Below are 11,234 nucleotides of genomic sequence, written 5' to 3'. Positions count from 1 at the left end.
AGAGTAGTATTTGTTTAGTTATTTATTTCGGGCCTCATCCGCCAAAATAAACGCACATATTGCTTCTCGAGAAGTCAAAACTTTTTAATTTTCATTGAAAGTTTATTTTGATAAGCGAGATGTGCGTTTATTTTGAGACGAGTGGAGTATTGCACTTTCATACGGTCCCAAGAAGTACGGGTCAGATTTCGTACATGCTTCCGTAAGGCTGTCTCCAACAGGAGACTAATCAGGAGACCCAAACCTAAAATGAGTCTCCAATAGAATATATATAGCCTTCAACATAGTAATTATATGGAAGACCCATTTTTTGTGTCAGGAGAGGTATAACTCAAATTTAAGTATCCTCTCACCTGAAGACCCATTTGCAGAAAAGGGTTTTCTTTTGGGGCTTGTTGTTGGAGAAGACAAAAATAGGTATTGATCCATTTGCCTGTAGCGCTACCCAAACGTGAAATGAGTCTGGTATTTTAGGTAACGGTTGTTGGAGACGGTCTCAAGCCTGAAAGCGCCCTGAGCCCGTTCTCGGAAGGCACACACGTGGCCGCTTCTATCTTCTTGGGCCTAGTTTAGTTGCCGAAAATTTTGGCAAAACGACACTGTAGCATTTTCGTTGTTATTTGGCAATTAGTGTCCAATCATAATTTAATTAGGCTTAAAAGATTCGTCTCGTGGATTTCGTCTAAACTGTGTAATTAGTTTTATTTTTTATTTATATTTAATGCTTTATGCATGCGTCCAAAGATTTGATGTGACGGAGAATCTTGAGAAATTTGACGTTTTGGAGGGGAAGGTTTCTCGGTTTGGTGTACACACAGCTGGTGCTTGTCTACTAGTACTGGTACACCCTGACTGGTTCGTCTCTCCTTTTCGCAAAAAGAGCTAGAAGATGCAGTAGCAATATTTGTCACTTGTTGTGGCCTTGTGGTTGAGGGTGAGGGGAGCGAAGGAGCACAGCACGTACCATCCTGACTTGTTCTGCTCTGCACCGCATGCAATCGTTGTGGTGTTCGGTGTCCCCTGTCCTCCAAGGAATGGGGGACGATCGTGGTATTCTCGAAGCAGATGTAGTGGGGCCAGCAGGAAGTGAGCTGATTGCTGTAACTCTTGTAGGTACCACGCAGGATGCATGGTTAACAACAGGGTGCTCACGAGTCCAAACGGGAGGACGGTGCTCGTTTCGGCACGCCACGCACGTACGTACCCCGCCCGCCCTCTCGCTGTTACGGCGCGGTCGTTTCCTTCCGTCCGTTTGCACAGCACGGTCAATCGAGGGTGAGGCTGTTTTCACACACGTGTATCGTATCGGAAAAGCAGAAGCTTCTTTCCTCGAAAAAAAAAAGGCAGAAGCTTCCGGTCTGTGCAACTCGGCGAGTGCGAGCAGCAGCCCGCTTTGTTTCGAGCCGGCCACGTCGCTGGCAGAGGAGGATGACACATGTGCCGACGTGAAACCATCTCGCGCCGGCTCGGAAGTCGGTACGCTGCACCGGCCGGCCCCCAACGACGCAGCTGACCTGGCCGCGCTCGCCACGGCACCGAAAAAAAAAAGCCCAGAAACGGCCGAAACAGTGGCCAAATCACCCCGACCGCGCGGCCCCCGCCGATCGCAGTCGGACGGACCGCCACGCCTTGGCCGGGTTGACCGCGGGGCCGGGGTGGCGCGCTGAGCTGACCCGGCGCGCGGTAGAAACGGAGGACCCCGAGGCCCGGGCGGCGGATGAACCATCCAAAACCACCGATCCCTTTCGGTTTCGCCCCACGCACTGCCGAACTGCAACTGCCATTCCGGACTCGTGCTCCTCCTTCCTTGCGTGCTTCCTTCCCCTTCCGCCCTCCCCGCCTCCCGCCTCCCGCCTCCCGCCTCCGCCTGCCCCGCGCGGTATTTTTATACCGCCCTCCCCCACCTCCTCCCCTACTCATCCGCTCGCCACGCCACGCCTCCTCCAAGCAGATACATACTCTCCGCCTATACTAGACTAGATAGCTCGACGCGTAGCTAGCGTGATTAACCGCTTTCTTCTAAGCAAGCATAAGCATTTGATTCGTTCCTTAATTTTTTTTTAATTGTTGTTGGCGCGGTCCGTAGCGATGGAGGTGTGCTGCTGCTCCACCTCGTCGTCGTCCGTCCTCACGGGGGGCGGCCACGGCGGCGCCGCCCGGAGGCTCGCGGCGCCGGCGGGTCGGTGGGGCGCGGCGGCGGGGTTCGGGAGGGCTGTGGTGTTGGCGCACCCGCTCCCGCGCCCGGCAGCGGCCAGGCCGGCGCCGGCCCCGCGGCGGGGCCGGGCGCGCAGGGGAGGAGTCGTCGTCAGGGCGGTGTTCGAGCGGTTCACGGAGCGGGCCGTCAAGGCGGTGGTGCTGTCGCAGCGGGAGGCCCGGGGGCTCGGGGAGCCCGCCGTCGCGCCGCGCCACCTCTTCCTCGGCCTCGTCGCGGAGGACCGCTCCTCGGGCGGATTCCTCTCGTCCGGGATCAACATCGAGCGCGCGCGGGAGCAGTGCCGCGGCATCGTCCCAACCAGGGACGCGGACTCGCCGACCGCGCCGTCGTCTAAGCCCAGATCGGGGCTCGACACGGACGTGCCCTTCTCCGCGACCGCAAAGCAGGTCTTCGACGTGGCCGTCGTGCTGTCCAAGAACATGGGCGCCAGCTTCATCTCGCCTGAGCACCTCACCATCGCGCTCTTCACCCTCGACGATCCAACCACCAACAATCTCCTGAGGAGGTAGGTTCTGTTATTTGTTTTCCATTATTACAACTGATTTCCAGATCAATTGCAATGGATGACATTTACTTATTGATCTCATTACCGCCTATAGTAAATACAGTAGTATGGTTAAATGCTTAGACCATTGTCTGTCTGAGCCTATAGCACAAAGGAAGTTTGGCATCTAGTTGTACAGATACGATATTGCCATTACCCATTGTGGTGCTCGTTGTCTAATTTGTCAGTACACGTGTTCAATGCTAGCCATAGAGTTATGTTTTTTCAAAAAGCAATTTCATTGCAGTAGCATGATGGCATGATCGATAGGTTCATCAAAACGAAAAATGATACTAGTTTCTCCTCGTCCTTCCGTTGTTTGGGCCTCATTGATGCATATTGTCGATTGTTGTAGTTTGGGAGCGGATCCCACTCACCTAACAACAGTTGCGGTTGACCGTCTGCAAGCGGAGCTTGCGAAAGATGGCAGAGAACCTGCTGAACCGTCGTCTTTCGAAAGTCCCAAAGAAAGCCCCTGCTGGGACCGCAAGATCTGCCTTCTCCCACTCCTTGACTAAAAAGAAAGGTTAGGAGCTTGAAGTTCAGTCAAAGCTTACACTCATGTTTGTTCTACTATAGGACAAGTAAAACCTCAATGGACACTTGCATTATTTATCTTTTTTCAGATAAGGGTGCACTGGATCAATTTTGTTTGGATTTGACCACACAAGCTAGTGGAGGTTTCATTGATCCTATTATTGGCCGTGAAGATGAGATTGAAAGAGTAGTTCAGATAATATGCCGACGAACGAAGAACAACCCTATTCTTTTGGGTGAGGCGGGGTGTTGGCAAAACTGCAATTGCCGAGGGGCTGGCTCTTCGAATTTCAAACGGAGATGTCCCCATTTACCTTGTGGTAAGCTTCAGCTTGACTTGCCATTGATGATGGATCTAAAGTTATGCATTTGTGATCTGCTTTCAGATAAGTGGTATATTCATATTTAAATTATTTACAGGCAAAGCGTATATTGTCACTGGACGTTGGTCTACTTATTGCTGGTGCAAAGGAGAGGGGTGAACTGGAGTCTAGGGTTACTAATATAATCCGTGAAGTCCGGGAAGCAGGTCAGTCAGTAGTGCATTCTGAAATGTTACCAGATACGGAGCTTCTGCACGTGGTCATGAATGAATATTAAAAATCATAAGAACTTTATGCAGGCGATGTTATTCTTTTTATCGATGAGGTTCACAATCTTATTGGATCTGGAACTGTTGGAAAGGGTAAGGGTTCTGGTCTTGACATTGGCAACTTACTGAAGCCCGCACTTGCTAGAGGTGAACTGCAGGTATTAGATTCATCTGATTTCTTGCTTAGTGCACTCGTTCTGTGTATATAGAAAATCATACCTTATCATATTTCCTATCTTATGGACAATATTTGTTTGCATTTTTAGTGCATTGCAGCTACAACTCTAGATGAACACCGGATGCATTTTGAGAAGGATAAGGCTTTGGCCCGCCGCTTCCAGCCAGTATTAGTAGATGAGCCTAGTCAGGTACTGTGGTTGTCTTCTTATGAAAGTGAGGTAGTTTAACATGTAAATTTCTCTCTCAGCCATTTTTGAAACTAACTGCAGGAAGATGCTGTGAAGATATTACTGGGTCTTCGTGAGAAGTATGAAACTTACCATAAATGCAAATTCACATTGGAAGCCATCAATGCAGCAGTTTATTTGTCAGCAAGATACATTCCTGACAGACAACTTCCTGATAAGGCTATTGATCTGATTGACGAGGCTGGAAGTAGAGCTCGGATGGAATCATTTAATAGGAAGAAGGAAGGGCAGTCTTCAATTCTCTTGAAGTCACCAGATGAATACTGGCAAGAGATAAGAGCTGCTCAGGCCATGCATGAAGTGGTAATGAAAAATTTATGCACTGCTTATATGATTTTATCTTTTTGGTCCATCTAGTGAGAAAAAAAATTCTAATATTATTGTCCTTGATTACTCAGGTGTTATCTAACAAGGCAAAATATTCTCCAAATGAGAATGCTCAAGAAAGTGGTAGTGCTAACGTTGAAGCACCAAGTCGAGACAATATTGAGTCAACATCTGCTTCATCACTCTCAGCTGATGAGTAAGTTTTATCAGTCAACATGTCATACAAGATAATCTCATGCCCTACATATCTTCTCACCAAAGAGCATTTTGAATGCAGACCAGTTGTAGTTGGGACAGAGGAAATTGCAAGAGTTGCCTCATTATGGTCTGGGATACCAGTGCAGCAGTTGACTGCCGACGATAAAAAACTTCTATTAGGACTAGACGACGAGCTCAGAAAACGTGTCATTGGCCAAGATGATGCTGTTGTGGCCATATCTCGTGCAGTGAAGAGATCACGTGTTGGCCTTAATGACCCTGACAGACCTATTGCTACGCTGCTTTTCTGTGGTCCAACAGGAGTTGGTAAAACAGAGCTCACCAAAGCTCTAGCAGCTAGTTATTTTGGATCGGTAAGCCAATCATATTCTGACCATTGTGTTTTTATTTGCACAATGCTTATGATTGATTAAATGGAATATAGCCTGATAAGATGTTTGCTTTTGTTTTCAAAATAGGAATCTGCTATGCTTAGGTTAGACATGAGCGAGTATATGGAGAGGCACACTGTGAGCAAGCTCATAGGCTCTCCTCCAGGGTACATTGGGTATGGTGAAACTGGTACTTTGACATGAAGCAGTCAGGAGAAAACCATTTACCGTGGTATTGCTGGATGAGATAGAGAAAGCTCACCCTGATATTTTCAACATCCTTCTCCAAATCTTTGAGGATGGACATTTGACAGACTCACAGGTAATAGATCAGTGAATCCTGTTACATGCAACAATAGTTTTTAAACAGTGGACAGTGGAGTTACTGAACCATAGGAGACAAACCCTATCCCTGGAAACTTATAATAAACAGTCAGAATTCATTATTTTCATTACAATTTATTTAATATACGACCTATTTGGAGTGTCATTCAACACATGATTGCTCATATTAAATATCAATGCAATTTATCACTATGCCACTCTATACCATATATTTTTAGAAACTTAAATAGTCCTGAGCCTCTCCATGTAATCTTGCATAGTTTTAGGATGTAACATAGGTAGTTTCTGATCCCTTTTTAGTTCTGAACATGTTTTATTTATAATGGGACCTTGTGTGGACTGCAGGGCCGTAGGGTTTCCTTCAAAAATACGTTGATTGTCATGACTTCGAATGTTGGTTCGACGTCAATTTCAAAGGGAAGACAGAGCATAGGTTTCTTGAAGGAAGATACCGAGTCAAGCTCGTATTTTGCCATGAAATCCTTAGTAATGGAAGAGCTCAAGGCATTTTTCCGTCCAGAGTTGCTCAATAGGATTGACGAGATGGTTGTGTTCCGTCCTCTGGAGAAGACTCAGGTTTGTTTCTTTTACATTTTGCTCTGAAGTAGTTTTACTGATAATTCATAGACCTTTCCATGGCATTAGCCACTTATGGCTGTATGAAGTTCATAGTTTAAGTCATAAAACTATTGTGCTAACCTCATAGCACATGAGATGCTAATGGTAATAACCTCATCATATTTGCAGATGCTGGCCATTCTTGATATCATCCTAAAGGAAGTCAAGGGCCGACTTTTGGCCCTTGGGATAGGTTTGGAGGTGTCTGATGCAATGAAGGACCTGATTTGCCAAGAAGGCTACGACAAGAGCTATGGCGCTCGGCCTCTGAGGAGAGCTGTCACCCACATTATCGAGGATGTCATCAGCGAAGCGATTCTTTTTGGCGAGTTCAAGCCCGGTGACACGATACTGATGGACATCGATGCAGAGGGGAAGCCATGCATGAACCATCTGGACCAACAGATCGTCCAGGCCTCTGACCCAACACGGACATTCTGAAGCTCTGTGCCGGACTTTCTGAAGTTGTACTTCCAGTGTAGTAAATTAGAGATCTAATCTTTTATTCTTTCAAGCATCGAGATTATTAATTCTTTCATACGTAGACATATAGAGTAGTATTTCATCTTCATTTTGTACATATGTCAACCAGATGGTTCAGATAGGGGAATCTGGTCAGTTATTGACGTTTGAAATTTTTATCCAACTGTATGTATATTGTTGAATTGTTTCTGATTCAACTGGCCATTTGTATCGTTCTTATACCGTCGTCCATGCCTCCGGTTGCCGGAAGTTACAGTTATGAGTTATGACTTGTTCTGTTACCATTCAAATCACCGAAATGCTCCACCGCGGCGTCCGTCCCGTGTTTGGACGAACTGACACTGCGTGGTCCACGTATTTTTTCACTAATCTCGTCGAGTGGCCAGACTTATCGGCCCGTCGCTTGTCTTAAATTTGGCTTGTTCGGCTTGTTTTTTCAGCCGGAACAGTGTTTTTCTCTCACAACAATTCAGCCGGAACAGTGTTTTTCAGCCGTTTCAGCCAAAATTCAGACCAGCGAACGGGCCGCTCCCGCCTAGCCGCCGCGTACCCGCCGGCCGCGCCTCGAGGCAGACCTCGCCGCGCCGGCTCCCCACAGCGGTCCGCCTGCGCTGGGCTCGAGCTCCACGAGCTCCTCCTCCTCCGCGTCCGACACCGTCAGCGGGTGGCGGTCCGCCAGCCACGTAGTAGAACGCCAGGACTCCCATCTCCAACGACCTGCTCTGTCGCCGGATCTCCTCCTTGCTCTGGCCTCCCTCTTGCGGGGCGGCGCTTCCGCTAGCTCCTAGCGCCGCAGTGGCGTGCGGTGGTGTTGCTGCCTCCTCTTTGGTTCGATCTGGGGGACGGAGGAAGGGTTAGGCTGCGGGGGGAAGGAGGGCGATAGCCTCGCGCGTGCGTGCGGGGCTGCGGGCGGGTTGGGCTTGTGGCAGAACGCCTAATCTAATGCCTCACAGGAGTGCTTGTCTTCCATTAGACACTAAGCACTCGAGGGAAAACACTAAATTACTCGGTTCCGTCGGACACACCCAAGGGAGAACCCGAAAATCCACATTTTTGCCATCAGGATCACAAATGAGAGAATAAAGCTTACATCATTCGTAACCATTTCTTACATCACTTTTAATTACAACATCAGAGTATAATATTTATTAATATAACAGCGGAATGAAATCATATTATCAGAGTTATAAACAATTTAATTGAACAGCGGAATAGAAACATGTGAACAGAGTTACAGCAGGAAATAAACCTCTATTAATGACATGATGAAGTATTGATATATATAGACTACGACAACAGATTATGAAACTTTCATTTATAAAAGCATTTGGTGAGAGTTATAAATAGCAACTACGATCGCAGCGTAAAGGAAATCCTCTCTGAGCCCACCAGGAGGAATCCACACACAAAGGTCAGCTCTAGCGTCCACCTGTTACCTGCAACAGGGGGAATAAAACCCTGAGTACTCAATTGTACTCAGCAAGACTTACCCGATAGGAGAAAGAAAAGACTCCAAGGATATGCAAGGCTATCTGGTTTGTGGGTTGCATTTGCAGAAGCATTACTAAGCGTGCGTCCTTATATTTGATTTTTATTAATAGCCGCATTGGTTCATTAACTAACCATTCTATGTAAGCACCTGTGCTACTTTCAAGCAGGTGGTAAGCAATCAGATTTCCTTTGTCCATCTTCCATCTTTCATCTTCAGTTCTTACTACGATGCTAAACCGTAGACAAGCCGTACCGGATAGCCCGGCGATTCGCGAATCAATGCCCCCAGCTGGGTACCCCGAAAACACACGCCCCGCTTGTACCCCAGGCACAAGCAGGACCAACCCATCACTCTCCTGTCCCGGGTGTCCAGGTCCCCGTCCAAACTGGGACTCCAAGCCCCCGCCCCTGAGTCCCGGACTCAGTGCGGTGCAAGGACCTCCTCCACCAAAACAAACCCTGACAGTCGGTCCGGAAAGAGCCGGATCCGCGACAAGAGAGCAACAAGCTTTCCAAGCGCCCATACACAAGTATGTGCTCGGGATAATAAGTCTGTGACCTGCCTAGAGTCCTATGCAACGATCGGTCCTTAACCGACCAGACAGGGAAAAACGGTGTAACCAAGCTATGACCCCGCCTCCACGGCGACACAACTTCTTACACCCACCAATACCCCAAACCACATCCCTGTCCGGTCACCATTTTCCTTTCCACCATTTTATATATTCCAAGTGATAATCATATAGTAACATATTTCCTATATCTCGCGAATGACAGGGCAATCACTCGACTTCTACCGGAGTCCTGTAGCATAGCATTCTACACGATCCTGTTATACTAGTGAGACTCGTAGGAATAAATATATATATGCAAGTGGGTTTCATTCAACTCCTTAAAACTTAATGCACAAATATAATTTAAACTGTAGAAAGTAGGGGTTATGCACCGGGGGCTTGCCTGGGTAAGATATATTAAAAAGTTAGTATCCGCATCTTTCAGATCATCCACCATCAACTAGATAGAAGGCCCATTGCTTCATCTTTGGATTTCCAATCATCCTTCGATCGATCCGTGATCCATCGACGTACCTATATGATATGCATGCGACGCAATGCAAAGATGAATTAATCAACTGCAATCGCGACTCGTAAAATACGACGTACGCCGCCCGAGTAACGGGCTAGTTCTAACGATGAACCGTACTTAGGCTACATATACACTTTGTCGGATAAGACGTATTTCCCAACGATTAATTTAGTTATATAAACCCAAGTTGTTTCTTTATTCCTATCTATCATTTAATCGTTATCGAAATAGAGCATCATTAGCTACCTAGCAAACTAATTATTATTGAGCTACAAAATTTACAGTGGGTAGATTATGATATTAGTAGTTTACTGTCAATTTTTAGAGTCAACACTATTAACAATTTCCCACGAAATTCCTACAAGTTTACCTTTTCGTAATATTAATTATCTCTAATTATTATATGTCTTCAAAAATATAATCAAACTTTGTGAACAAAATCTACTAGCAGGTAGTTCATGATTTTAGGAATGCAACAAAACTGGTTTTACAATTTTTGGATTCCCATATCATTTTATATTGATTTTATAAGTTTACTTACCAGTAATTGGAAATCGCTCTATAAATCGAAAAGGCCGGCGCAACTAAATTGGCCCAGTAGCTAGGCAGCCCAGTCGGCACCATAGCCCGGCACAGGCGGACGGTGCCAGCGCTGATGGCCCACGCGGAATGCGCGGCCCAGGCGAGGTGGCACGCGACCGGCCCAGGTGGCGAGCAGCCAGCGACCCCAAACAAACTGGCCCGGCGCGGATGCAGCGAACGGCCCAGTGCGGCCTGCCCGGGCGCGGGTGCGAGTAAAGGCGCAGACAGCCCCCGCGCGCAGGCAACCTGACCAGCCCAACGGGGGCAGGCGGCCCAGGCAACGGCGGACAGCCCACAGGCGCAAGGCAGGCCAGCGGCAGGCCGGTCCAGGCGACAGGTGGCATGGCGCAATGCGAAACAGCCCCGTATTTTTCTAATCACCCCGCTGGACAACGTACTATTTACTTGAGTCATGTATTTACGTAAAGAATCCTGTATAACGTTTCTTTCTTGGATTTTTACCCTTCCTCACCTTGCTTTCTTCTTCCACGAACAGAGCACAGCGGAGTCCGGTCGGCAGCGGCAAACCTCCGGCCACGCGCTCCACGACAGGTGGTGGGGAGGCGACCTCAGGTTTTCACGGAACCGGGCGCACCCGCAGGAGGACGTAGCTTGGCCCGAGCTACGGCGAGGAGCTCTGGCCACGCGCATCGGTCGAGAGACCGAGCGGCTCCACGGTGAGGGTGACTGCGGGCACGCAGGCCCATGTGCGCTTGCCAGTGGAACCGACGGCGAGGAGGCAGTGGTGGCACGGCCGGCGGGGGGTCGTGCGGGTCGTGGCTGGAGAGGCGGCTTGGGCACGCCGAAACGGAGCAGCATATGGGTCACGGCGGCGGATGCGCGGCATGTGAGCACCGAGACGACGTGGGGGAGCCGCCACCGGCTACGGCAGCAGGCGGGCCGCACGGGGAATAGAGGCGCCGCGGCGTGCACGGACGCACCGCGCGCGTAGAGGCAGCAAGGGCACGGCCAAGCGGAGTGCAGGGCGCACGGCAGCAAGGGAAGCCGGGCGCAGACGACGGCGGAGCTCTGCGGCCCGGGTGGGTGACGGCGCGGCCTAGCGTGCACGCGCGCGCGGGGAAGAAGAAACGTCGGGCGCCGGTGCGGGACGCGCGGGGTGCTGCGGAGCTCGCGGGCACACGGGCGCGGGCGTGTCAGCCCGGCGGTGGCGCGGGTGCGCCTACGCTCGCGATGGCCAGGCAGCGGCGACTGCGTGTGGTGGTGCACTGCGGCTGCTGCGGCTATGGGTCCAGTGCGGCCAGGACCGAGGGACGCGCACCGCGCGGGGAAGACCTGCTCTGACGCGGATGGGGCGCAGCGATGGCGGGCGCGAGGCAGGAACCGAGGAGGGAAGAAAAACAAGATGCTTGGTTGGTGAGGACGGCTTCGGCACTGG

The 11,234-nt window shown here is 49.5% G+C and overlaps 1 pseudogene; it reads left to right on the top strand.

The window, feature by feature from the left end:
* The first annotated feature begins 1,848 nt into the window (after positions 1-1,848).
* LOC136477355 (chaperone protein ClpD1, chloroplastic-like) lies at positions 1,849-6,898 on the top strand (annotated as a pseudogene).
* The last annotated feature ends 4,336 nt before the right edge of the window (positions 6,899-11,234 follow it).

Source organism: Miscanthus floridulus, chromosome 8 (genome assembly GCF_019320115.1).
Source record: "Miscanthus floridulus cultivar M001 chromosome 8, ASM1932011v1, whole genome shotgun sequence".
Taxonomy (NCBI): Eukaryota; Viridiplantae; Streptophyta; class Magnoliopsida; order Poales; family Poaceae; genus Miscanthus; species Miscanthus floridulus.
This window is presented reverse-complemented; position numbering and strand designations above follow the sequence as displayed.